Source organism: Arvicanthis niloticus, chromosome 13 (assembly GCF_011762505.2).
Source record: "Arvicanthis niloticus isolate mArvNil1 chromosome 13, mArvNil1.pat.X, whole genome shotgun sequence".
In the NCBI taxonomy this organism is placed as follows: Eukaryota; Metazoa; Chordata; class Mammalia; order Rodentia; family Muridae; genus Arvicanthis; species Arvicanthis niloticus.
The window spans coordinates 77,339,504-77,366,597 of NC_047670.1; the positions used below are offsets into that span (position 1 = coordinate 77,339,504).

General features: G+C 49.7%; 2 long non-coding RNA genes across 2 annotated transcripts; both read left to right on the top strand.

Annotated features, from left to right (window-relative positions):
* The first annotated feature begins 8,595 nt into the window (after positions 1-8,595).
* Positions 8,596-13,047, top strand: LOC143434181 (uncharacterized). Its single transcript, XR_013103521.1, has 2 exons — positions 8,596-10,975; positions 12,298-13,047. It is a non-coding gene; the product is annotated as an uncharacterized LOC143434181 (long non-coding RNA).
* A 2,367-nt stretch (positions 13,048-15,414) lies between these two features.
* LOC117718396 (uncharacterized) lies at positions 15,415-26,828 on the top strand. The gene is made up of 4 exons (XR_004608077.2): positions 15,415-18,032; positions 18,295-18,450; positions 21,097-21,172; positions 26,584-26,828. It is a non-coding gene; the product is annotated as an uncharacterized LOC117718396 (long non-coding RNA).
* Positions 26,829-27,094: the final 266 nt, after the last annotated feature.

The following is a 27,094-nucleotide window of genomic DNA, read 5'->3' on the forward strand; positions in this document are numbered from 1 at the left end:
CACATGCACCCTCACCTGCAGGCAAAGTTGCTCTACCTCTTTGATGTCTGCTAAACTCTGCATATCCCCTCCCTCCTCTACCTTGCCCTTTACTTACTGTCCTCTGGCTTCACAATGACCCCTCAAGCACAGATTCTCACTGCAGAACCATTCAAACCCCTGGGTCCTTATCTCACTGGGACAGAACTCCAAGTCACCCAATAAGACCCCTGACTTGACAGGTCACAGAAGCTCAGCCACAGAGCTCCAAAGGACTCTGTCCATTAACATTTCTCTTTCTCTGTCTCAGTGTGTGTATGCACCTCTGTGTGTGTGTGTTTGTGTGTGCCTGTAAGTGTGTGTGTTTGTGTGTGTGCCTGTATGTGTGTGTGTGTGTGTGTGCCTGTATGTGTGTGTGCCTGTGTGTGTGTTTGTGTGTGCCTGTAAGTGTGTGTGTTTGTGTGTGTGCCTGTGTGTGTGTGTGTGTGTGCCTATATGTGTGTGTTTGTGTGTGTATGTGTGTGCATGCTATGGCACATATGTGGAGGGCAGAGGACAACTTGGCAAGAGTTAGCTCTCTTCATGTCATATATAGGGTTCCAGGAATTGAACTCAGGTTGTCAGGCTCGGCGACAAGTGCCTTTACCCATTGAACCATTACATAGGCCCAAAACTACTCCAAAGGGCAGATCCAGGAAATTGTCAAAAGATGGAGCACTCTGGGAAAGTTCAGTCAGCCCACCTGTCAGTGCCTCCCTCGTGTAGAGTCAGACAGAGGAGGGGCAGTGTGAACCCAACAAGCATTTGGCCTCCTGTGACCAAGGGGGGCGGGGGGGGGAGGGAGAGAGAACGATTATTTAAAGTCACAACAATAAACTGGACAGTGAGGATGAGCCTTATAAAATGAGTTTCAGAGGCAAGCTAAAGGTCTGTCCACTCCCCACAGACCCCAAGAAGAGGTCAGCTAGACACTGCCTGTGTGATCTGGAAGGCAGAACATCCCTCCAAGGCCTCAGGTTGCTAAGGAATCGTTGCATGGCTTTCTCTGTGTCTCCAGAATGTATGATAGGGACACTGCCTAGGACTGCAGGGGAGCATTGCCCAGTGCTAGGGGCAAAAAGGAGATGTTGGCATTGGTTGCCTATTTGGTGAGAGAAATCACCAGTGCTTTCAATGTGAGACTATCCCCAAACTAGAAACATAGAAACATGAGGCATGGCAGGGTAGTGTGTGTGTGTGTGTGTGTGTGTGTGTGTGTGTGTGTGTGTGTGTGGTTGAGGAGGGGCTACATACCTACACCTCTGAGAGGGAGGGAAAAGCACTGGAGCTGACTTCCTGAAGGGGATATGTCAACAGTACCCTATGATTTGTCCAACTGAAGGCTACCTTCCACTCCAACAATAAATCCCTGGCTTCTTAAACCAGGGTCACAGTCCAGGAAAGACTAGTTCACCCAAGCTCCAGTCAAATGACTTTATCTGAACTGAGTTCTCCAGCCTGACCTGGGGAACTAAATCTGCTCCACAATATACCACTCAGCCTGCAAGATGTCCGGAGTGGGGGAGCACCTAGAAGAGCTGACTGACTCCCAGGATCTCTTTGCTCTACAGCCCTCTTATTTCCCGCCTTTGTGGAAAATGTACACATCACCAGCTCCCACCCGAGTGGGAATCCCTCCGTACACTCCCCGCAGCAGCAGCTGCGCCATCCTCCCCCACACTGGAAGAATGTGACCCTCCCCTTCTGCTCTCCTTCAGGCGCAGACAGGGAGGGAGACAGCATATGGCCCCATTTTCCTTGGCCCGGGAGGCTATTTGGGAAACGAGAAACCCCCTTGCCCTCCCTCCCCTCTGGGGAGAGGCTGCCCTCCCCCTCTGCACATTCCCCACAAGTTCTCAGACACACAGCCTCCCCTACGTGCAGCTATGTGGTGAACTCACCAAGTTCCTCTCTCCACCCACCCCCCAGAGGCGCCAGAGCCGGGAAGGGAACCTTTGATGTAGGCACGTTTTTAAAAGGCCCACCTGTCTTGTGGCTCCCCAGCCCCATGCCTGAACTGCTGGAGCCCCTCACCACACAGCTTTAAATCCCAGGCTTCCTGAGCCCCAGCTCAGCCAGATTGGGTCACACAGGAACCTTCTCCTGCTGGGGTGATCAAACCCAAGCAAGTTCATTGGGGACATCTGTCTCTGGTGAATCAGGTCAGATCTCAAATTTGAGGGGTTCTGTGACACTTAAAAACTTCAAGCAGGAAGACCTGCAATTTTTCTTGGACCAGGGCCTGTGGGCAGGGTCGCTAGGAAAAACCTCGTTTGATGTTGAGCTTTCATGGCAGCAGTTTGATCCAGATGTTCCCCAGTTGTGGGGTTTTCTTCCTGGAGGGAGGGCACTTGGCTGTAAAGGCTTTTCCATCATGTGCACATTTGGAGGGTGCTGAAGGGGGGTGTGTGTGCATTTCTGGCTCCCTCCAATCTGCTTGCTCATCATGCCTCTTCCCCTAACAGGCACCCCTAGTTTGCTGTGTGGCTGTCCAGAAATTGTTCTGCGCCTCTACTCTTCTGACACCATAAGATGGAGCTGGAGGTGTTCCCCAAAACAGTTCTCAGATCAGGGGTCTAGGGGAGAAAGGCAAGGAGCCAGATTTCTGGCCCAAACATGAATGACCACATAAGAAACTATACAAAATTGGACTAAAAGTGAAGGAATCCAAGCTCTTGAGCAAGCAAGTGCTTGTCCCTCTTTGGGGTCAGTTCTGCAGAGATAGAAGTGAGCATCTCCAGGTCTGTCAGCTCAGAGTTTGAAAAGAGTTCCTTCCTACTCCCCTACCCACCAAGAACTTCCCTGCATTCCTGGAAATCTTTCCTTAAAGAGACTAGTCCTTTCTATTGTCCAATCTAAGGTAGCTTCTGGGGAAAGTGTGTGGGTATGGGTCCCTCTCAGATCCTCAAAGGCCTCTGGCATCCTTGCTGACTGGGGTTGTCAGGCTGACTGGTAGACTGGAGGATTCCTATTTGCACTGTGTGTGTAACAGCCTAAACTGGATATGTGAATGATGAACTCAGACACAAAGATGATAAATCCCAGAGGCTTCTGAGCAGAGGCACCAGCCCATGAGTGCACCCAAAGACCTTTCATCAAGAGTTTGGGTAAGTAGACTTTTTCAAGGGAAAAGCTGGAAGAAGAGAGAAGTTGCCTGGATATGGTACAAGAAGAGGAATCGTAGACCAGAGCCACACAGAAATAAGGGCACTAGGGGCACCTTTGAGCAGCAGGCTGGTGGGTGGGTAAAATGCTAGACCAGGTATGACAAATGTTAGAAGAAACTGGGCACTGGGATGAAACAGGGAGGTGGGCACAGCTTCATGCCCTTTTCCTACAGGAGAATTGTTGTTGAATGCACAGATCCTGCTCTGTGCATCATGAGGACAAGGTACGTTTTGAAATCAGATGGGTCCTGAAGGACAGTTCTCAGGTGGCCCCTCACCACCCTCTTATCCAGCCTGGTACAGATGGATTGGGTGGTATAGTGAAGGGCGGAAGAAATGGGGTCTCTCTACCTGAATGTTTTCATATTCCCCCATGTCCTCTTCAGTAGGCAATAATTCTCATTGTGCCTGGTCTTATATACCCCATATGTCTTGAGCTCAGAGAGCTAAGAAACACCCCATCATTCTTAAGCCATGCCTCACCCATCCCCGCTCTCTCTATACCTCACTTCTTTCTGAACAGGGGCCTGTAAGGGACCTTCACAGCTGGACAGCAGCTGGAGGCCCCACCTATTCTGTGCACTCAAAATGACTTCTACAGGGGACCTACAGCTAGAGGAGGAGGGGACAACTCTAGCAGTGGGTGCTCCACCTGACCTGCTTAGGTCTAGGGCATAGCAAAGGCCCAGCCAGAGATCCTAGCCAAGTAGTGTTTGGTGATTCATGCCTATAATCCTAGCAATCCCAAAACTAAAGTAGGAAATGAACTTGTGAATTCAAGGCCAACCCAAGCCACATAGTGAGTTCTAGGCAGCTTGGGCTGCAGAGATATTGTCCAGGGCTGGGGTATTCCTGGTGTCTCTGTGGCAGGGATGGCCAGTGGGCCATTTGAAAGTTTTGTACCCCTCACTCTCCTTGGCCTCTCTCATTTACTACTTCCAAGGGGCTCAAGATAAAGATCTATGGAATGCCTCCTTCACTACCCAGGCTAGCTCCTGAATAGCAAGTCTTAGAGCTTAACCCCACAAGGCTACAAAAACCATGCTATCTCCTTTCCTGAGGGGCTACAAGAGGCCCTACCATTCAGCCTCTGGCAGAGCTGGAAAGGGCCAAGGACCCAGTTGAAAACAGGGTGCCTTCCATGCTTCCCCTGTGAATACTGGTGTATTTCAAGCCAGTGCCACTGGATAAAGCGATCTCTAGAATGGAATTATTCTACTTCAGAGCCAGAGTAGGCCTCCACACTGAGTTCATCCTCCTCTACCCTACAGTCACCAGGATTCAGGGTACTCTGGACAAGCTATGTCATCTGCAGCTTGGCTATTTGGGGTTCCAGAGCCTATTGGTAGAGACTTTTTTGTTTGTTTGTTTTGTTTTGTTTGTTTGTTTTTCGAGACAGGGTTTCTCTGTAGCCCTGGCTGTCCTGGAACTCACTCTGTAGACCAGGCTGGCCTCAAACTCAGAAATCCGCCTGCCTCTGCCTCCCAAGTGCTGGGACTAAAGGCGTGCGCCACCACCACCCGGCGGTAGAGATTTTTCTTAGCATTTTTGAGGCCATAGAGACAAAGAGAAGGAGAAGTGGGGGCCGAGAGAAATAAACAGCATAGTAGTACACACTTGTAATCCTAGCACTTGGGATGGCTGAGACAGGAGGATCTGTCACTATGAGATTATCAGGAGTTCAAGGCCTGCCTGGACAATGCCATGGGACCCTGTCAAAAGAAGAGAAGAAATAAAAAAAGAGAAAATAAAAATAAACAGGAGGTTGAAGGGAGTGCAGAAATGAAAGACACTTTCTTGTGCATTTACTACGAGCCTGGTTGAACAAAAGTACTGCAGTCTGGACTCCTTGGGATCCAGGCTGGGACTCCCAAGTCATTTATTCCAATGAAAACCTCTCAAACACTATGTTACTCATGAGCACTGACAAGATCATAGATGCTAAACACCCACTATGTGCCTCTAGCAGTGGGTGAGACTGCTCAGGGAAAGAGGGGAGAGAGCTGTCTATGTCACTGGGCTTGTACCCCAAATTAATGCATAGAGGTCCATCTTGCAAATCTCAGAGGCTCCAAAACTTTAGTAGAATGCTATCACTTTAACCAGGCAATGGTGGCACACAACTTTAATCCCAGCACTCGGGAGGCAGAGGCAGGCAGATCTCTGTGAGTTTGAGGCCAGCCTGGTCTACAGAGCAAGTTTCAGGACAGCCAGGGCTACACAGAGATGTCTCAAAAAAAGAAAAAAGAAGGAAGAAAGAAAGGAAGGAAAGAAGGAAGGAAGGAAGAGGGAAGGAAGGAGGGAAGGAGGGACATAGAGAGAAGAAAAAAAGGAACCTTATCATCTGCCCTCATGCCTGTCCAAACTTATGATCACATGTGAATCTCAAATCGGTAAGGTAGACAGAAGAAAAAACTCCCCTGGAACATCAGTACTGAACAGTAAATCAGACATGAACGATTCTCTTCTTGGAAGGCAATGAACCAGGAAAACCTCACCTTGCTGGACCAGAAGTAATGTAAGGCTTCTGTTACACTAAGGGGAATGACTGGGAAGACCTTCTCAACAGCTCCTGGGACATGGAGGAGAGGCCTGATAGGGAGGGGACCCAGAGAGGGACTGACAGGAGAGGGAGGGTTGGAGGAGGTGGGGAGCAAAGCTGGAGAGATGAATGGTCTTGGCAGGACTGACGGCCAGAGCCAGGATGGATGGATGGCGGCGGAGGAGGTTTGTTTACTGGCAGCCCCCAGCCCGCTGCCGCCCAGGGAGAGCAATGGTGGCTGGCACATCAGAGGGCTCTTAGAGAAGCTCGCAGAGATGATTTAGTTGGGAATGAATCAGCTCCATATGGATTAAGTGTCCTGGCAAATCCCAGGACCTTACAGATGAGGGGACGGGGCAAGGGCACCGGAGGGAGGGGCACCCAGGACGAGAAAGCCCAAGCTTGGAACCGCAGAAGGGTGTTTGGTGGGTGCATCAGGGAAGCCTGGCTCAGACATAGCTCCCTCTTCCCTGCATGGCACCGGGCTTGGAGAAAGAACAACTCCTTCACAGTAACCAACTGGTCTCCCCTTGTCCTTCCTTCTATCTTAGCTTCACATATCTTCTTCTCATATCCATTTTTCTATCCCTCTATTTACCTGGCCTTTTTCTTCCACACTCCCAACAGGGTCTCTGCCATTTTGTCTTTCCCTAAAGACATAAATAGCTTGAGGGGCCTGTCTGGTCTCTGCTCACCCTGATCTCAGCGCCACCCTTCTACCTTGCCAGACCTGGTATGGCCCTCCTTCCAGTTGCATGCACTGTGCTGGTCTCTTGTGAGTCCTTAGGTTCCACAGTAGCAGAGGACCAGGGCAAGATAGCTGGAAAAGTAACATTCTGGCTGCAGGAAGTTTATTCTTTTCCTCTCTTTCACTTTGCTTGCAGCTCCCTGTTCCATTGCGGTGGAAGCTCAGGACACTGGTGCTCACTGGCTAACCTCAAGTTGAGTTACTTACACACCTTACTTCCAGGTCATGAGGGCAATAGGTTATGCAAGGCCCATCTCCCTAGCCCCTTGCGGGGATCCTCTGTTATAAAGCCAACTGCCGTGTGGACAATCTGGAGTCAAAGCATGGGGTAGTCGCATATGACGATTGGTTGAAATATCACAGCCTCCCCCTCCCCCATTGGTGATCTATGGGCTGTGTGCCCTGTAAAAATTATTTATCGAGGCCTCAGAGTGTCCTGATTTAGTGCATCTGCCTCTGGGGCCGAGAGGCCTGCCTGTCGGCTGGAGCCTAAGCGTTAAACGACGCTAAAAAGTTAAACGGCCAACGTTGGGGGCTCACTCAAGGAGGCACCATAAAGCTGTCGGAGCTGCTTAAATCAGGAATGAGGATTCCCCCGAACATCTTCTCTCCATATGCTGCAAACCAAGAAGCCTCTCGTTGCCCCTCTGCTGTTCCCCAGCGTGAGCAGCGCAGACAGAGCAGGCTTGCTTGAGTAGACATTTTCCTCCGGGGGCTCCTAACAGGAGCCCAGAGCAGATGAGGTCATGGTACCCAGGCACCTCTGGCTGAGACGGATCGTGGGGAGGGGTGGTCTTCTTCATGAAGTAATAATCTTAAAGACTGTCATTGAAGATAACAAAGATAAAGGTGCAGTTTTTCCCCCAGAGGCCTGACTTGTCAGGGTTCTCCCTTGAGCTTGTCTTTTTTTTTTTTTTTTAAGTTTTTTTTTTTATTTTTTTTTTTTTTTTTTTTTTAAGTTTTTTTTTTTTTTTTTTTTTTTCAAGACCAGGCTTCGATATGTATATCTCTGGCTGTCCTGGAACTCACTGTGTAGACTAGGCTGTCCTTGAACCCAGAGATTTGCCTGCCTTTGCCTCCCTAGTGCTGGGATTAAAGCTGTACCATGGCCCCAGCTTGTCTTGATTTAATTTGCATTTCTGTGAATGGAATCCTCTGGAACTCAGTGTCTTCCCACTTGGGTTTGAAGAGGGAGTGCTGTCCAGGTTGTGCCCTCTGACCTCATATGCACCTCCCTCCCCCTCCCACCCACCCCCCACACACACACCTACTTTCATGACTCCTTGAGAGACACAGCCTATCCTTTGAGTATGAGGTGCCTTTACTAGGGCACCTCCAAGTGCCAGCATACACTCAAGCCTGGCAGATGGTTCTCAGCTGAACCCCAGTCCATGCTGCCACCACCCGGCCACTGCCAGGCAGGAGGGAAGGTGAGTCTCCACGGGCTGTCTATCATGCCTACTTTCAGCAGCAATAAAATGTGCCTCTTAAACCTCCACTCTAGTCCCTAATATTTGCCTGGCCATATATCTCCAGTGATATACGGGCAGAAATTGCTCATAAACAGCTATAAAACCTCTTGGAGCTGGGGAGGAGACACAGAGCCCAGGCTGCAGGAAGATCAGAAGTGGTTCAGCGTCCGATCTTCCTACACCCCAAAATTAGCCCCATATCCCAATGCTGCATAGAGGAAGGTAACCCAAAAGAAGATCATGAAGCTCCCCAGGCTTCATCTAGCTGCTCCTGGGATATGCTGTGTGACCTTGGGCAAGTCACCCAGCTTCTCTGTGCTCTGCTTTCTATCATGAGGATGTCAGCTGCCTGAGCTGCTCAAGAAGTTGTGAGGACCAGAGGAGGAGGACTCACAAATGCTATTAAAGAAATTTAGTGCGACACAGACACTGTCAGAAGACAGGCTCACAAGCTGGATACAATCAGACTTACCTTGTAACACCCTGACTTGTAACTATTGTTATTGTTCTGCCGCAGGTGCAAAACCTGGGACCCTGAGAAATGTCCCCAGGGAATCCATGTCAGAGAACTGACTCCAAAAGTCAGTCCTTGCCCTTCCCATCTGTCAGAATGAAACCCTGGAGGGTTGGGGGGGGGGGACTGAAAGGGACCTTCTTTCCTGGGGCTCACTTCTCCCAGTCACCCAGATGACAGCTTCCAAAGTAGAAGGTGCTTTGAGGGAAGTGAAGCTTTTCTCAGCAGAGACCAACCAGGAGGGTTCTTCCTGGGAGGAGTACAGAGCATAACAACTGGATCCAGCATCCCTGGTCCAAGCCCCGCCCCCCAATCCAGCCACCAGCTGTTCCTCTGGTTCTGCCCTCTCCCTCTGTCATTGCCAGAATACCCCTTCCTTGGCAGATTCCAGCCACCCCCACCCCCAATAGACACACTCTCTCACAGCATCCTTGTAAAACGCCTCTGTCTGTTTCCCTCTGGTCAATCTACATTCTCCCCTCCCACCTTGAGTTCCCCCAGTACCTGGCTTCTCCTTCCCTTTAACATGGCCCTGGGTCCTCTATGCAAGTCCCTCCTACCTTAGTTGTCTCCCATGACTGCCCACCCTGCCCCTCTTTCTCAGTGTCCCCCAGTTCAAATTGCTTGCCTCCTGGGAGACTTAGCCCTGGCCCTTCCTAATGTCCCTCTAATTTCTAGCCTGGCCCCTCAGAACTCCCAGATACTGCCTTACCCTTTGTCCTTTGTCGTGTTCTGGAGTCTTGCTTTAAAAGGCCACAGCTTACCCTACTACCTTGCACAGAGGAAACAGCTGCAGAAGAATCCCCTGTTTGTTGGGTCCATGATAAAGGTCTCTCATCTCTGAAAGTGAGATCTTTCAGGAGAGGAGTCTATAGCAGTAAGAGATAGCTAGGTGTCTTAAAGTAGAGGACAGAGGTGCCCAGGAGACAAGAAGGTTGCAGGCACCCTGGCCCTGCTCCAGTCTGCTTTGATATTGGAGTCTAAACCATGGTCCACAGCTTCATCTGTTGGCAATGAGGGTCTGGAAATAGAGACAGGCAAGTCAGGGCCAACAGTAAGAAGGCCGTCATTGTGCCCCGCACCTCCCCTTCCCGAGTGGCTCCCACCCCCAACCCCACTTTTCTTTAAGTTTCCAAATCAACCTTCCTGCAATAATAATGATAAAGCAGGAAGCTGGGCCAGAGGACAGTGCAGATTTTTCTTCTTGACACGGAGTTTCCGATTAAAGGCAGAGGGACATAAATCCTCCTGCGTAATTGCTGTGCTCCGGCTCAAAGCCACTTGGGAGGGGGCTCCCACCCCCTCTCCCCCCCTCCATCCTGAGTGGATTGGGAAGGGGGAAGGGAATGTAGCCTTGGTACACAGGCTGTGCGAGGGGTGGGCTACACGCCCATTTTCCTGCCAGGGTCCTAGCCTAGAAAGACTGAGACTCGCAGTCATGTCACAGCCCCTGGTTCTCCCACCAAGAAGCCTTCCCCCTTCCCTAGAATCCTCTGAGACTCCTAGGACTTATGATCTCCCCCACACTCATAAGGACCTTGAATTTTATAAATTATCATATGAGATTGATTTAGGGGAAACTGAGGCCTCTTGAACGAACTGGATGGTGGCAGACCTAACACTGGACTGCTGTCCTAACTACATTAATACTTGCCCTGTCACATGAAGGGAGGAGCTGACAATGTTTGTATATATTAAATCTCAGGCCCAAGTAGCTTCCTGTAGAGTAGTTTTCATACAGACAACACACACACACACACACACACACATGCATGAATGCAAGCACACTCACATGCACACACACACACTAAAAGAGAGAGCTTTTTAAATAAAATCAGGAATATCCCATGCCATTTACTCCCTCTTTACAAACGAGGGTAAAAAAACTGTCAAAGCAGCAGTCAACTGGGGTCCCAAAGTCTTCTGACTCAGCTTCATGTATTTAACCCTGTCTCAGAAATTCCCTTTGTTGATGTCTTTTTTTCTCAATTTGAAGCCAGCTGTCCTCCACACAACCCTCCTGAATTAAAACTCTTGTTTCTACTCTCCTGTCTCTCCCTGTACACTTTTGAGCCATTTCTAAGTCAGGTCCTGGATGTCTCTTTTCTCTTACCAGATATGGGGTCTGCTCCCCCAACCAGTGTCTTCACTATTGCTCCCTTCCCTACAAACCCACCACCCCAACAGCTCCACACATGTGTGCATGTGTGGTCATGGAAACCCTGGTGCTTCTGCATCAGGGGAAATCCCACAGAAGCTCTAGGGAACACAAGCATAGTTCTGGGTTTCATTCTATACCCAGGAGACACCACCTAACTTGCCTTGCTCTCGAGTCCTGTCTAGCATCTCAAGTGTGGGAGCCCCTCAACTGGGACCAGGGAAAGAGATGCCGTATCGTCACCAATCTCCAGATACAACCAGACCTGGCAGATACCTGCTGAGCTCCTTGGACCACCTGACAAGGTAGCACTGATTGGATCCTGCAGTTGCAACTGAAGTCCTGCACCAGCCCAGGTGAACACACCACGCCTCACTCCAGCATCACTCAGGGAGAGCAAGGACCAGGAAACGTTGTGAAGTCCTATCTGGGTTGGGGAGAAAGCACAGGAGGGATACGAGAAGACAGCATGGAGAGAGAGCCCATCCAAGCAGCCTGTGCTCAGTTGCAGGCAGTGTCTAAGATTTCTAGAGTTTGTAATGGCAGGAGAGTGTGAGGGACCTTGGAAAGGAGGACAAAGGTTTTCAAGGGAGGTGGGAAATGAAGTTGCCAGATAGCCAGGCAGCTGAGTCATGTTCTACTCTGCCTAAGTGTCCAAATCCAAAATGTGGTCCACAGCCTCATTTGTCGGCTGTGAAGGTCTTAAACTGGAGAAGGACCCTTGCTGCCCTGGGTGACTGCAGAGCAGACTGACTTCCTGCAGTGTGAAAGGACCAGGCAGAGGGGTGTGGTTACCAGCAAGATCTTCCAGGGTATGTTTATGTATTCCAAGCAAGCTCTGAGCTCCCATGTCTTGCTGGGAGTCCTGCCTTGGGTATTCCCAACACAGGGAAGGTCCATGCGGGAGATCTGGAGTCTTCTTACAGGAAACCCCAAGCTTCCAGGGATGACAGACCTTCACTGAATATCCAGGCAAGCAAACAGGAAAGTTTTCCACAGCTTAATCCTGTCAAACTTCCTGAGATGTGTGTATGGACAGGGACTGGGTAGAGAAGTGCATAGGGACAGTCTATGAGAAGCAAGCTGAAGGCCATTCAGAGGTGAGCAAGGATGTCCTGGAGACTCAGGGTAGAGAAAGAGCTTCCTGCCCCTATGCATCATGGTAAGAGCAGCTATACAGTAGACACAGGAACAGGAGGCAAAGACATGAACCCGGGAGGAAGGGACAGCACCTGGAAGAGCTCCAGAAACTCAGTTCCTCCTCCAACAAAACTGACCTTGACATCCAAGGCCCCTGGCATTCACGCTTACCACAGCTGTACACACCCTGGCTTCTGATGTCCAAAGACACACATTCTCCTTCATTCTAGCTTTCCTCTTTCCAGAATCCTCACTCACTCTATGACCCACTCCCTCCCTCAAGGCAGTAAAGGAAGTTCCATCCGAGCATCTGAGGGACTAGGGCTAGATATTCCGAGTTCCTGCCTAGTAGCAGAGATGACTGAGACTGAAGAGCCTAGGGGGAGGCCCAGAATGGATGTGTGAGCTTGTGAGTCCAGGCTCTGCCTCTTACTGGTAGATACATCACTCATCTGCCCAGGGGTGGAGATGGGGCAGGGGGAGGGGATGAAAAACACCCACAGCCCATTAACCTACTTTTGCAACTTCATTAAAACAGAGTCTCCGACATGTCGCCATAAATTGTCTTCTGAGGAAGATGCCTAATCCAACAGAGAGTTCAAGCAGCACAGCCTTACAGAATCTGCTGCAATACTGAGTACCGAGCGGAAGAGGAACTGTGTGTGGCATGGGGTGGGGTAGGAGCAGCACTCGGGACTCTGTAGGCTGGGCTACTGCAGCTCCTGGCGCAGGACCTCCTGGGGCAGATGAGAGACAGACAAGGGCTTTAGACTATTTCTTCTGGAGAACAAGTCTCACTATATAACACAGGCCAGCCTCAAACCCATGATCCTCTTGTCTATGACTCCAAGTGCCATGATTAGAGATGTGTGCTACCACGCCTGGCAAAAGAGTAAGCTTTGGAGTTGAACCTAAGGCCTCACTAACGCTTGGGAAGTCTTCTACCATGGAGCCACATCCCCGACCCAGGGAAGAGATCTTCTATAGTATCACACATGTGATGCTCTGGCCAAGAGCTTCTTGGAGTCCCTCGCTACAAAGCTACATCTCCTCTCAGCTTTCCAAGGCTGAGCTCAGACTTCTCCAGGAAGCCATGTTTTAGAACTTGGTATGGCGGCACATGCCTGCCATCCTAGGACTCAGGAGGCTGAAGCAGGAGGATCTCCAGCTCAATATCAGACTGAACTACACAGCAAGGCACTCCCTCAAAATAAGAAAACAAAACAAAAGAGTCCCCATGTTGTCCTGAGGCCATTTCAGTAAGTGTATGCAGTAGGGCACTCTGTCATCCAGCCTGAGCTAAGCAGACCCCAGCAGCCTCCAGAAAGCTAGATGATGCCACTGTCCTGACTAAGCAGGTGGCTGAACCAAGTGGAAGGAATACTAGCTTGCAGGCAACAGGGCTAGGTTCTCAACCCTGTTTACAAGACATGGATCCAGACCCCATATGACAGTGACTAAGAGCCAAGCCCTGGACAGGAGTTGCCTAGGTCCTGATTCTGCCTTTGCTACCTACAGGCCTCAGCACTTACCCTCTCTATGCCTTACTTTCCTCATAAGACTTTTTCTTCTGGAGAACAAGTCTCATTATGTAATTACATAATGCTATGTAATCGTGTGCTTGAATTTTAAATAGGACAGCCTATGGAAAATGTACACAGGACCGAGCACATCCTAGGGGGTCAAATACATTGACTATTGTGCTCATTTGTCTAGGCTTTCACCCACCTCTAAAGGATCCTCATGTGTAAGACATGGATCCCAGCTCCATGTCTTACACATGAGGAAACTAAGGCCCAGAAAGAAGAGACTTGGATTAGAATCAGAACCTAGATTTTCCTTTACCCAGTATCTTTCCCTAAGACATGCCCTTGCCCTTAGTTGAACAAAGAAGAATTCATCTGGGGTAGTGTCAGGTTTCCTGTCACTGTGACAATGCCTTGAGGAACAGATTAAAGGGCCATTAAATTGCTCACAGTTTCTGGCCTTTAGTTATGGCCAGGACTAATGCTATGTCCAGTGGAGCCGAGCATCAAAATTGTGATGATGTAGGGGTCAAAGCTACTCACTTCACAGCAACCAGGAACAGGATCCTTCAGCGGTATTCCCCAGTTGCCCTCCTCCGTCTAAGCCCCACCTAATGTTTCCATCACATCCTAAAACAGCGCCCCCAGCTGGGGACCAATTGGTTCCACATGCAAGCCTGTGGGGGAATATTTCACATTAAAACCATAACAGGCAGACAGTGGCTTCCTCTGTCATGAGCATTCTATTAGGATGATTACTTTAGATTCTCTTTTAAAAACAAAATCCTCCCTGGAAATAAAGAATGAAAAGAAAAACAAAATGACTCACTCTGAATCCCACAACAAACATGGACCACGGAGCTGAAGAATTGGTAAAGTGTTTGCCTAAAGTGCCCAAAGCCCTGGGTTCAATCCTTACCACATTGTAAGATGGGTGTGGTGATCAGCCAGCATATATTCCAGCACTCAGGAAGTAAAGGTAGAAGAATCAGAAATTCCAGGACATCCTTGGCTACATATCAAATTCCAAGCCAGCCTGGGTTAAATGAAACCCTGTCACAAAGCCAAAAATAGAGAAAAAAAAAAAAAAAAAAAGAAACAAAAAATTGGTTTGACTGTCAGGAGAAAACAGTGGGGGTGGGCGGACGAGAGAAAGATGGCCTGGAGCCTAAACAAAGGATCCTCTTCCCCTCTACCCTGGCAGCCTATGGGGAAAACCCTGGGATACCACAGATCCCAGGCTTAGACCCTGGCAATGTGGTCACAGAAATCCAAGAGGTGGGGCCCCAGAGGGGACATGTGCTCCCCAGGGCTTCCTTGTGAGAGAAGAAACACCACAGGAAAGAGTTCCTGGGATAGGTTCTTTGGGTTTGTCTACTCAGACAGGAAGTGGGGTACCAGGGAGTGGAGCAGACACATTGCTGGTTCAGGTGTCTCACCCTGACTTGCCTCAGTCTTGAACCTATAACTCCACCCCAAAAAACACCCAAAAAACAGCCCCCCAAAAAACACTCCATAAAACACACATTGCTTTAATTTTCCTTTGAAGGGGCAATTTAGCAGGCTGTCTGCAAGCCCTTGGGAGTTAAGGGGATCTATCTTGTTTTCTCAAACTGCCCTCCCCAAAGTTGATTCCGAGTGTCAAAGTTCACAGGTAACTATTGAGGAGGAAGAGTGTTTGGAATAAGCATAGGATTTGCTGAGAGTGGAGAATAGCAGTATTTTTAAATTTATATGAAGAGTGGCTGAGAAAATGAGAGCAGGAGAAAGCTAGGCCCAGCCAACCATGAGGAGCACATAAATGCTGTGTGACTCTGCCTGCCTCTTTTCCCTCTCTGGGTCTCCTGTAAGCAAAGATCTCATAAAATAAGAAATGTGTGACTCAGCTCCAGCTTCTGGGGCCCTCACACCTACTCAAAATGAGATTCTCTGATATTCATGCTCACAGCCAAACTTTACTTACAGAACCCTGGCATTTTCCTTTTTGGGATTTTGCCAGGACTCACTAAGAGCAATTTCAGCCCCCAGCAACCACAGACCCTCCTCTGCCCTCAACTTCACCCCCTGGGTTCCTCTGCCTGTCTTCAAAGGTGGATTTTATTAGGCTGCTGGGAAGAGGGAGCCACTACCCTTCCGTGACTTTTTTTTTTTTCCGGGGATTTTCCCATGGCCTTTCTCCTCTTCTCTCTATTGGAGGACTGAGGGGCAGCTGCTCCTGGGTCTCTGGATATACCCAAGGTCCTTAGGGAGCACAAGAGAGTGGGAGATGTCAGGGGCAGGACCCTAGGGCGCCTTGAACATGTACTAATTCCCCTTCGCTCCCTGCGAGGAACACCTCCTGTCTGTAAGGTATGTGAAGGTCAGAAGTTTGGGGGTACTCTCAGAAGTTTGGGGGTACTCTCTGGAGCTTCCACCAACTCCTCTCCCAGGGGTGATGTGGGAAAATGAGGGCTAGTCAGAAGCAGAAATGTAGGAGAGGGTCTCATTCGCTCAGGAGCCCTCCCCCTTCTTCACACTTTGGAAGAATTTTTCTGGTCTCTTAGAATTCCAGCCTCAGTATTCTCAGAGAAGGATGATAAAACAAGGGGCCTGTTCTCAGGCTAAGAAGGGCTCCAGAGGTCAGGGTCGGGGATGGAAGGCAGGATATATTGGCTGTGGGCCGGAAGAGAGAAGTATGGGAACCCAGGGTGATGGGAAACTCTGGTCCCTGAGGTAGCAGCAGTAGCAGAGGAGACCTCACCAGGGGCGCCCACTGGAAACTTGCCGAGCTTCTACAGCCCAGGCATCCCAGTGGGGACCCTGAGAAGGCCTTATGCCAAGCCACTGGACTGGTTCTAAGGGAGAAAAGTGTGGATCCTCCCAAGCAGTTGTCAAGGGGAAGAGAAACAGTAGAGCCTACACGAGGGGAATGAGAGAGAGGGGACCAGACAAAACTCTGATACTGGAGTCCTTGTAGTAATGTGTGTGAGAGTTAAGCTCCCCTGTTTGTCTGTCTGTCTGCTTTTTGAGATAGGATTTTTCTAAATAGTTCTAGCTGTCCTGGAACTCACTATATAGATCAGGGTGACCTCAAATTCAGAGATCTGCCTGCCCCTGCTTCCCAAGTGCTGGGATTTAAAGGCGTGCATCACCAAGCCTAATTTAGTTCTCAACCTTTTTAATATAAATAAATTGAAAGTATAAGCAATAAGAAAGCGGCCTCATTTCGTGTGGATGTGCCTAGAATTCACACTCACCTACTTTCTCCAGATCCATAACCCACCCAACTCAATTTTAACACTGTCCATGGCTCACCACTAAACCTCCCTTTCCTCCGGGAAGTGGCTGTGTGTCAGTCTGCCGTGGGGCCTGTCTCTAGTCTTACTATACCACAGAGACACAGAATCTCCGAGTGGTGAGGCTCAAGCACCTCATGTACAACTACAGAGCTGAGCGGAGAAACTGCTTGCTCAGGATTACAGAGCCAGAAAGAACGAGAGCAAGGACTTGAACAAGTTCATCAGGATGCTTTCCTCTGTAGCTGGGCTCTCAGACATTTATACACAGAGATGCCAGGCACCATGGTAGGCCAGAGAAACAGGAATTAGTAGGAGCCCTGCTGCTGAGGCTCAGCAAGAAGGGACTTTCCACATCAACTTGCAAAGAGACATATCCTCTCCAAATGCAAAGCACGGATTCTTAATGAAGAGGTTAATGTAAACAAGAACAGTCAAAAAGCATGCATGAAGCCCAGTACTGCATAAACCAGGTGTGGTGATAAACACACGTAACCCTGACACTTGGAAAATAAAAGCAGATCAGGAGTACAAGTTTATCCTAAGTCATATATTAAGTTCAAGGCCAGCCTGGGCTACATGAGACCCTTTCCAAAACAAACAAACAAACAAACCTCCTGTGCCAAGTATATACTTCTGTAATCCCAGGATTCAAAAGGGAGGGAAGTAGATCAGTAGTTCATGGCCAATCTGGGTTACACAGCAAGACCCTGCCTCAAAAATGGGACCTGAGAGAGCTAAGCATGTTGGAACACGCTTTTAACCCCAGCATTTGAGAGGCAGAACCAGCTGAATCTCTGTGAGTGTGAAGCCAGCATGATCTATACAGTGAGTCCCAGGACATCTAGGGCTAGAGAGGAGTTAGAGAGATGGCTTAGCAGTTAAGAGCACTTGCTGCTCTTCCAGAGGACCCAGATTCTATTCCCAGTAACTTCAGAGCAGCTCATAACCATTTGTAATTCCAGTTTCAGAGGATCATGTGCCCTCTTCTGGCCTTCTCTAGGTACTACATGGTACACAGACAAACATCAGGAAAAAAAAAACATAAAATAAAAAGAAATATTCTTTAAAGGTAGAAGTAGCCTGAGAAATAACACCAAAGGTGTCCTCTACCCTGTCCCCAGGCCTCCTAGAGGATACAAGCACAAACCAGCAGCCACTGAGTGGAACTTTGACCACTCAGGCAGCGGCAATGCAAATGTAAATAATTAGTCTTCTTTGGAGAGTTCATCTTCATATGCGATAAGGCTGGAGGCAAGCTGGGACTAGATCAGAGAAAGCTGTGAATTCCTGCTGGAAGTATTAACTATTTTTCATCAGTACTGAGGAACTACAGAAGGTTTCTATCTGGAGTGAAAGAGTCTCGTGCAACAGGATTAGAGATCTGCCCTGGAAGCAGCTCACAAATCAGACAGACTGCCTGTGAGAAAACTTGAAGCAGCAAGAATGTTGGTGTGATACTGTCTCTGGAGGTGAGTGTGTGCTCTCACATGCAGACACATGCATACATAAGCCTGGTGATCAGTCTAGGAAAGCCTGCTTTCACCAAACTGCCCCAGCCTGGTGTGGTGGGGAGACTATGGACCATCATCTCCCTTCCCCTTTGCCTCCTCATGGATGGGCAAGAATGTAGCACCTCTGAACACCCCACAAAAAAACAAACCTGTCCCCAGGCACCCTGTGTATCCAGGCTCTCCCTCAGCCTCCTGCTCTAACTCCAGTCTATTTCTGCAGTTACTTCTGCAGACAACATACACAGCCAGGAACAAAGAGAACATCCTTACCGGGCAATGTTCCCAAATCTAATGCCAGTAGTGGCTGATACCATGGCATGAGGTGGAGACTGATCACCCTGAAGCCTGATGATGAGCACTAAGAGGTATCGACAAGGTGGGTGCTGGGATAAGGTGGAGGGACGTTGCTGATGAGGGCAAGCCAACTAAGGGGACCATGCCAACTCTGAGGTAGAGACATAACTGAAAAGATGTAAGTAGAGTTGGGGAACTATCCAGAAGAGGAATCAGTGGGGGACACTAGTGACTTCTTGCCCATTTCCCCCCACCCCCACTCTATACTCCTCACTGAAGTCAGGGAGACCCACTGGCATGGTTTAAATCTGAAATGTCCCTCACAGGCTCACGTTTCAAATGCTTGTTGCTCAGCTAGTCGTGTTTCTTTGGGAGGCTTTGGAACCTTTAGATAGTCAGCCTAGCCAGGGATGCCAAGATGGCTGTGTTGGTAAAGTGCTCATCACACACATGTGAGGACCTAAGATCAATTCCCCAGAAGCTAAGTAAAAAGCCAGGAGTGGTGGCACACACTTACCAATGGGGACACGGGGAAAGAAGGATGCTCTGGCCAGGTCAGCCAACCTAGTCTAATTGGCAACCTCTGATCAGTGAGATCCTGTCTCAAGAAGACAAAACCACTAGAAGCTGACCTCTCACATCCATATGCAGATACACTCATGTGCACATGCACAAACTGATATGTGAGCCTGCATACATACATGTACAGAGAGTAGACCTACCTGGTTGAAATAGGTCACGAGGGGAAGATATTTGATGTTTATACCCAGCTGCTGGTTCCTCTGCTTCCTGCTCTGCTGTGACATGAAGGACATCTGCCAAGCACCCCTCCCACCGTGAACTAAGCTGATTCACCATGCTTTCCTCGCCATGATGGATTAGACCATGAGTCAAAATAAATCTTTCTTTCAGCTGATTGTCAAGTACTGTGGTCATGAGAACACTATCATATCACCATGCCAGACAGTTGGTTTCTTTTGCTCTTTTTTTGGAACCCTGGTTGCCCAGATGCTTGAGTCAGGCCTTATCCTTTCTTCTTCATCCAAGACTCCCAGAGATAGGCAACTGCAAATAACAAACCTAGTGGGGTAGTCATCACTGAGCTGTATCAATTATCAGTGGCTAGCAATTATCATATGTATCTCACCATAGCCTCCACCACCCAGAGAACAAACACAGGCTGGGTGGTACCTGGTGCCATTCACCAGGTCTCTGCCCACCCTTCCCCAGTCTCCCAGAATTCTCACTTAGGGGATAATGGGAGCTCAGAAGCAGCAAGCCTGTGGAGGTCTCACATCCTCCATTTCTGGCCGTTTGATCCTCAAGCTCTGGATATGGGGAATTGTTGAATACACGATTTTGACCCTTAAGATCTTGGTGCCCCTGGGGAAAAGTCAGCAGGAGCTTTACCATGGTTTCAATCCTGAGACCTTTCCTCCCTCCACAAGTCAACCCAGACCAGAGCCTCCTGTACCAGCATATGACAGACACCCTTAACAGCCAGCCAGTGTCACCCACTTCTCCCCTCCTAGCAATGATCCCAGGCTTTGCCTCATGCCCTCCGGCTCCAACTCTAGTCTACCTCTGCAGCTGAGGCTGATGGGTGACCCACTGGGTAAGAGAAGGAGATCCACTTCCTCAGAAGTGCCACCATGCTCCTAGTCCCTCACTTCTGCCCTTTGTTCGAATGTGTCTTATCCCTGACTATGACAGGCATTTCTCTGTGGCACTCGTCCTTGATCTTGCCCTCTGTGGGAAGGACATGAAGAAAAGGCCATTTATTTTAAGTCCTATGCCAATATGCCAGGTCACCGGCGCTGTGGCTTTGACAAGCCTTCAAACTACCAGCCTTGCAGAATAGCTTCCCTCACTTCACACCCCTGACTGATGCCCCTGTAACCCCATCACCAGGGGCACTGGGGGGAACACCTGCCTCCAGCTCAGGATGGCAGCCCTGGCCCCCAGAGGGAAAGCTGCCACACACAGCCCAGCCCCCAGTCCTCGTTCTAGAAGGAGGTAATTAGGAGCTGTGCAGTCCTTGTCCCCCAACAGGTACAGCTAAGCAGCAGCATCCATCATCGGGGGCAGCTGCCAGAGCCGAGAAGAGTCACGTGACTGGGCAGGACCAACAGGAGGGTGAGGGGAGGCCTCTGAGCTAGGGGATTGGCTGGGCTGAAGCAGGAGAGTTGAGGGTTGTTGGGGATAACCTGAGAATGACCTTGTAAGGACTTTAGTGCCCCTGGCTCTACCCTGTCTCCCAAGACATCCTTCATCTGCCTCCAGCTCCTCATCTGAGGCCTACCTCCCTGGCTGTAGCATTTTCTCCTGTCCTTACACGTCATTGATTTAGGCCCATTATTTTTCTCTTTTTAAAGGACAATGGCCTCTTTGCGTGCTTTCCTAGTCTAAATGAGATGAAGACAGTTTTCTGGCCAGACTAGATGGGTGCTGATACCTCCATGAGGGGAAAAGTTAAAGGTAGAAGCTGAAAGGAGGAGATACCAATGCAGGTGCAAGCCCCAATTGCCCATGTGCATGCCCAGCTGTGCCAGGCCATGTCAGGACATGTGTATGAGGGAGTGTGTGCTGGCAGCTGTACACTTGGTGTGGGTGCAGCCCAGGATGTGTTTTGAACACTTGCACTGATGGGACACATAACCTAATTGCTACAGTACATGAGGAAGGGCTGGACATGATAACCTTGTACTTTGTTTCTGTGTGTGCACAGGCTTCCAGTCACATGTCCCTGGACCAGTCACTAACACCTAACTCGATGGACTTCACCTTGACTGTTTCTGACCCAGGTAAGGGAACATCCCCGCCCCCCCTTACTTGCCTCTAACTCCTTGGCACATCTCCAAACCAGATGAAGAACTCTCTTCTCAGCCCCAGAGCCACAGGTCAAAGTGGCATCTGGCAAGAGAGAAGAAAGGGAGAATAGGAGGGGGAGTTCCCCAACACCTGTGAAGGTTCTTCATTACATATGCAAATGTGCTCATTAGCAATGCAGAACACTTCCTGAGCTAATGGCTGCAGTGTTTCTGTGAAGATGTGCTGAGCAGGGGACTATGGGAAGGAGAAGAGGTCTGTCAGGGCTCTCCATCCTCCAAGACTGATCCTTGGCAGGCTTCAGGAGGGGAGCGGGGAGGAGCCTATGGCAGGGACAAAGGAGAGCAACCAGCAGGCTTCTGCTACTGCAACTCTTTGCATAGGGTATTTGGCTATGTTTGGGCAGACTGGACAGACCATAGCTCTGCTCCTGTCAGGAACAGGACCAACAGGAGGAACGCTGGTGCCAAGTACACCATTCTCCTCGCCCCACCCCCATCTCTCCACCCCCCCAAGCCCAAAAACTGTAGTCTTAAGGATGACCCTGGTCTCTGCCACATAGGACACTGGGAGCTTCCTCCCTCTTACTGGCTTAACATGCATCCTCATTTCTTCCCACCTATGCCCTTGAACACCCAGAAGAAGAAGGGGGGAAAAGCCATTCCAGTCTGTCACCTCAATTATAGAGAAGGGAGTCGGGAGTCGGACTCTCCCTTGCCTACCCCTGCTCTTGTACGCAGCCATATACAAATGAGCCATTTCTTGGGGCTCATTTGTGTTGTTTCAATCTCACTGTCACCAACATGGCACCAGAAACAAACACAAGCAGTAACCGTCAACCCACAAGCGTCCTCGGAAACATAGGAGCATCTGCTCACCTCCTCACGGAGGCGCAGGCCGCCCTGCTCATATTAACTTGTTCTTAAACATACACCCACGCTCTCTCCAGCTTCTGCTCTCCTGGTGCAAGCGTATCACCCCGTTTTAGGGACAGAATCCACAGAGACCTCCCCTGCCCTACCCCCTACCTCTCCTTTCTTTGGTTCTCCCTCCCCCCTCCCTCCCTCATCCCTGGGCACCCGTTTGCCAGGGTTATTTATAGAAGCAAGCGATAAATTCAGTGTGTTTCTCGGCGTGCAAAGCTATAAATAATGGCACAGATCATTAAACCCCGAGAGCAGGCCCAGCCGCCCCGCAAACAAGATGAAGTACAAACCACCACGTGAGAGGGAGAGAGGGAGGTACAGGGGAGAGCCACAGGCCCAGTCTGCACCCCTCAACCCAGGACTAGGAAACCTGGGCCTCCAAGGTACCTGCTGGGCCCAACAGTGGTTGGGGCAAGCTCAGAGGTGGGGGTGAGGGGGACTCACACACTGGCAACACAAGCTTACCATATATTCCATCCTTCCCCTTGCCCCTCTCCCCATCCTCTGCCTCTCACTTCCTGCATGTTTCTCCCATCTTTCATGTTCCTCTTTTTATTTTTTTTAACTAATTATCTTTTACTGCCCTCTCAATGAGGTGAGTTACTATTTTTTAAATTTATTTTTATTTTATATTCATTGGTGCATGTATGTATGTATGTCTAAATACATCAGTACATGTATGTCTGTGCGAGGCTGTCAGAAGCCCTGGAACTGGCTTTATAGACAGGTTGAGCTGCTCTGTGGGTGCTGGGAATTGAACCCTGCTCTAACCACTGAGCAACCTCTCCAGCCCTGTTTTTGTTTTGTTGGTGGTAGTTTGTTTGTTTTTGTTTTTGTTTTTGTTTTTTTATTTCAAGACAGGGTCTTGATATGTAGCTCCGATTGTCCTGGAACTCACTATGTAGACCAGGTTAGCCTCAAACTCACAGAGCTTCACCTGCCTCTGCTGGAATCTAAGCCCACACCACTATACCACCCCATATTTTCCCAAGTCCTCTCTGCTCTTCTCCTTCTGTCTCTCCAAGTTCCCTCCTGCCCTCTTACCATCTGCCCTTCATCTCTCCCTCTCCATCCACCTGTTTCCTCCTTCCTTCCTTCCTCCTTCCTTCTTTCCTTCCTTCCCTCCCTCTTCCTTCTTTCTCCCTTCCTTTCCCCTACTCTATGTCTGCAGGCTCCAGGAGGGACTCTGATCCCACCCAGGAGCCCTCAGAGGCAGAAAGTTCCCTGTCAGCAGAACACTGGTAAGGCTGCTGATTCAGTGTCTGTAATATCCAAGGCGGAGGCAGTCGGTAGGGGCAGGGAGGACGACAGGGAAGATGGATGAGGAGGGAGATATCATGGACACCAGGGACAGGCTCGAAATGAGGGGCTTCCTAGGTAGCAGAACCAGAACCAGGCTCTAACACAAACTCATCACCACTAGCTGGTCAGCCCAGGGAACAGTGCTTTCAAGGTCTGGAGGAAGAAAGCTGTGGGAAAGAACAAGAAAACACAGCAGCAGAGGGGAGATGAGGGGAGCTTCAAGGCGGAGCCACTGGAAAAAATGAGAGAGGTATCAGTAACATCAGAGAAGCCAGCAGATGCTGCCTCATCCCCAGGTCCATGCAGACCACAGAGGCCTCACTGCCTTCCTGAATATAAGCCAAAGTATAGAAAGTTTGGGATTCTAATTATGGCTGCCTTTCTCCTTCACTCTTAGGAAGTGCCTCTACCCTCTGGGATTCACCCACCCCTTTCTGGCCTGCAAATTGGCCTCAGCCCCAATGGTCTCTACATTCTAAACATCTCACCCCTTTCCACTGAGCCTACATTGGTCGGCCAGGGATAGATCAAGCAAAGCCCAATTGGGGAAGCAAGACTGGACCTTAGAACAGTAGTCAGTTTTATCCTTTTGGGGGTGGAGTGGGGTGTCAGGTGAACAAATTCCAAATGGAATGGTAGAGATGAGAGTCTTCCATCAGCCAGAGCCTGTACCTGAGGGATGACACATATGGCTGGTAAGATTCGACTGACTGGACAGTGGGCCTGAACAAGGTGTAGCCTGGTGTTATGGCCATCGATGGATGGTAAAGCCTGGAGTCTTCCCCACATGCCCTGTGCCATGGCCATGAGACCATCTGCTCTGACTCACTCCTGGGCAGATTTGATGCACAACTTGGTTATTTGCCCAGGGATTTATAGTAGGAACCAGCACTGAAGTTAATCCCCTAGCCACTGAGTTAAATCAACTGCTGCGATGGGCCGGAACGAGGGAGATGTTGGTCCGGGAGGCTGTACAGTGGGGCTGGAGAGGAAAACACTTGTCCCTGCTCCCTGGGGATCCCTGTCTATAAATCCCCCCCAGGCACCCATTAGGGCAAGCAGTCTCAACAGACTTTAGTGCTGGTGACACAGAGGACGCCACAGCGGGCAGCGCTGAAAGAAGCAGGCTGTAGCCAGGGGCTGTGGTAGAAATACAAGAACAGCTTAAAGCATTGGGCTAGTCACAGTGGGTGCCACAACTCTGCTTTGAGGGGCTGTGTGAAGCGGAGTCTCTAATGAGAGAGTAGGTTCTGGTCAGCCAAAGTTCCCTGGGCTCAGATCCTTGCTCTGCTACTTAGTCTGTGACCCCCTAGGCAACTACCCTGTGCCATTATTTTCTCACCAGCAGACACCTCCTGGAGTTTCTGTGACTGAGATACAGTGCCTAGATCTGTGCCTCACGTTACAGAATAGACTCTCAGGGCCAAGCTAGGAATGTTTGAAGGAAAGAGGGGCCATCAGACCCTTGGAAGATTCTAGGGGTGCCACAAGGATGCTTAAAGAAAGAGGAGGGGGCTGAGAAGTTACCTCCGTGAGTAAAATGCTTATTATGCAGGCATGAGAAAGTGTTTGGATCTCCAGCACCCATGTAGAACACAGGCATGGCTGTAACCCCAGTGTTGAAGGTGCAGACAGGCAGATCTCAGTGTTCCTGGCCAGTCTTAGCTGAAAAGCTCCAGGTTCAGTAAGAGACTGTCTCAAAAACTAAGGTGAAGAGCAAGGTGAGAAGATACCTAAAGTCAACTTCTAGCCAACACACAGACACACACACACACACAGAGACACACACAAGACAGAGAGATAGAGACAGACACTGAGACACAGAGACAGACACAGAGACAGACACAGAGATGACAGATACAGAGATGACAGACACAGAAACAGACTGATCATTGAGGCTGAGATTCTTAGTCTCACTGAGAGTGAAGCCAACCTTTTCCAGGGCTCTGATTGAGCCTTTTAGGTGGAAAGTCTGCATTTGCCTGTCCAGCGGGATTGACTGAAAAGCCTTCAGCAAGCTATTTTGCTCCTCTAGACCTGCTCTGCTCATCCACAAAATGGGCACAATAATATTCTTTTTCCAGAGTTACTGAGAGAATTACATGAGATTGTACACAGCTCTGGAGTAAGTGCTGGTTAAATTTAGCCCTGCTGTTACTATGACTTCATCAGGTGACCAAGTGAAAGCTAAGCATGGACCCTGAATCTAGCCAGCAGCTCCCTGGATCCAATAGTGTGGCCAACAATGAGTTGCAAGAAGAGAGAGGTACATAGGGAAGGCTGTGTAGATAGGTGGAATAGTCAATAAGGAGACAGAAGCATAAGAGGAAGACGGGAGTGGACAAGAATAGAAAACACGCCAGACTTACAGCAGCGAAGGGGTGAAGGATGGGCCAGAGGCAAGAGAGAAAGCAAGGAATGAGATAAAGGGGAGTCCCCCATCCCAAAATAGATGTAAATGGCAAGGTAGAGAGAATGGAGATGAGATGGGGAAGCAGAGGAGCCAGGGTTGCAGGTGTACTGAGAGCAATGGAAGCCAAGAGAGCAGAGAAGCAAGAGACTGGGGAACAGGCTGAAGACAAAGGAAGAGACCACAAGGCAGAGCTGCAAGGCTTCTGCCAGAGCACAGTCTGAACTGGCTCCAGGGCCTCCTCATGGCTAGTCTTCAGCTTGGCTTCCCTCAGCCTCCCTCCCACCAAGCCTGCCAGAGGGATCCTAGGGTGCCTGGACTCTGGGTACCAGATCACAGGGAGAAAAGAGCCCCAAAGTAAAGCAGAGCCCAGATAGTCAGCCTCCTTCTGCCAGATCCACCTCATCAATATGTTGACCTCTGGGAAAACAGCAGTTAGCACAGCAAGGAAAAGGAAAGGGGCTTTACATCTCCAGACCCAGGCTCAAAGAACCCTTGTGACTCAGACAGCATTGCCTTACTCACTATGGCCACCACACATTCCAAAACATTATAGGTGTTGACTGATTCCTGAGACAGCCCTGTCCCACAGATGCAAGCCAGGGCCTGGTGCTGTGAGTCCAGGAGAGACCATGCCCCTGCCCCGCTGTGCCTCTCTCCTCGATCCTATCTATTGTCCAATCTTCACTTCTCTCTTCCTAGAACACCACCTCACAAATCTCAAGCTGGCTTTCTGTTCACTTTCCAGGCATTCGCAGCAGAACCTGGTGTGGCTGCACAGAACTTGGAGCCTCTTCACTTGGGAATGAGCTACAAGGTGACAACCCAACTGAAATCACATCACATAGCCACTGCAGTTCAATGTGACAGATGACATGTCATGTCTTCAGGACCTCAGTCTCCCCAGTTTCTGCCCCAGAGGACCAGAGATGGCCTGCTGTCTAAGACCCACCCAAGAAAGAACCAGAATAAAGAAGTGGAGTGAAAAATGTTCGGGGGGGGGGGGGAGGGGAGTGCTGGAGAGTTGGCTCGGTGGTTAAGAGCACTGATTGCTCTTCCAAAGGTCCTGAGTTCAATTCCCAGCAACCACATGGTGACTCACAACCATCTCTAGTGGGATCTGATGCCCTCTTCTGGTGTGTCTGAAAACAGCTGAAGTGTACTCACATACATAAAATAAATCTTTTTAAAAGAAGAAAAAGAAAAGGAAAGGAAAGGAAACTGTTCCTGGGAAGAAAAGCCCAGAATGTACAGCTACT